The sequence below is a fragment of the Schistocerca cancellata genome, chromosome 8 (genome assembly GCF_023864275.1).
Source record: "Schistocerca cancellata isolate TAMUIC-IGC-003103 chromosome 8, iqSchCanc2.1, whole genome shotgun sequence".
Lineage (NCBI taxonomy): Eukaryota > Metazoa > Arthropoda > Insecta > Orthoptera > Acrididae > Schistocerca > Schistocerca cancellata.
This window is the reverse complement of record NC_064633.1, coordinates 139,461,317-139,462,416: the sequence shown is the minus strand read 5'-3', so window position 1 is coordinate 139,462,416 and position 1,100 is coordinate 139,461,317. Positions and strand designations below refer to the sequence as shown.

General features: G+C 49.1%; 1 non-coding gene across 1 annotated transcript; it reads left to right on the top strand.

Moving 5' to 3' along the window:
- The first annotated feature begins 205 nt into the window (after window positions 1–205).
- Window positions 206–280, top strand: Trnas-cga (transfer RNA serine (anticodon CGA)). Its single transcript has one exon. It is a non-coding gene; the product is annotated as a tRNA-Ser (tRNA).
- The last annotated feature ends 820 nt before the right edge of the window (window positions 281–1,100 follow it).

Sequence of the window (1,100 nt, the reverse complement as noted above, 5' to 3'; positions counted from 1 at the left end):
ACTCCTGAAAGAAAGGATATTGCGGAGACATGGCTTAGCTACAGCCTGGGGGATGTTTCCAGAATGAAATTTTCACTCTGCAGCGGAGTGTGCGCTGTTATGAAACTTCCTGGCAGATTAAAACTGTGTGCCCGACCGAGGCAGTTTGGAAGGTAGGAGATGAGATACTGGCAGAAGTAAAGTTGTGAGTACCGGACGTGAGTCGTGCTTCGGTAGCTCAGTTGGTAGAGCATTTGCCCGCGAAAGGCAAAGGTCCCGAGTTCGAGTCTCGGTCGGGCACACAGTTTTAATCTGCCAGGAAGTTTCATAACAGCGCACACTCCGCTGCAGAGTGAAAATTTCATTCTGGAAACATCCCCCAGGCTGTGGCTAAGCCATGTCTCTGCAATATCCTTTCTTTCAGGAGTGCTAGTTCTGCAAGGTTGGCAGGAGAGCTTCTGTAAAGTTTGGAAGGTAGGAGATGAGATACTGGCAGAAGTAAAGTTGTGAGTACCGGATGTGAGTCGTGCTTCGGTAGCTCAGTTGGTAGAGCACTTGCCCGCGAAAGGCAAAGGTCCCGAGTTCGAGTCTCGGTCGGGCACACAGTTTTAATCTGCCAGGAAGTTTCATAACAGCGCACACTCCGCTGCAGAGTGAAAATTTCATTCTGGAAACATCCCCCAGGCTGTGGCTATGCCATGTCTACATCTACATCTACATCTATACTCCGCGAGCCACCTTACGGTGTGTGGCGGAGGGTACTTATTGTACCACTATCTGATCCCCCCTTCCCTGTTCCATTCACGAATTGTGCGTGGGAAGAACGACTGCTTGTAAGTCTCCGTATTTGCTCTAATTTCTCGGATCTTTTCGTTGTGATCATTACGCGAGATATATGTGGGCGGTAGTAATATGTTGCCCATCTCTTCCCGGAATGTGCTCTCTCGTAATTTCGATAATAAACCTCTCCGTATTGCGTAACGCCTTTCTTGAAGTGTCCGCCACTGGAGCTTGTTCAGCATCTCCGTAACGCTCTCGCGCTGACTAAATGTCCCCATGACGAATCGCGCTGCTTTTCGCTGGATCATGTCTATCTCTTCTATTAATCCAACCTGGTAAGG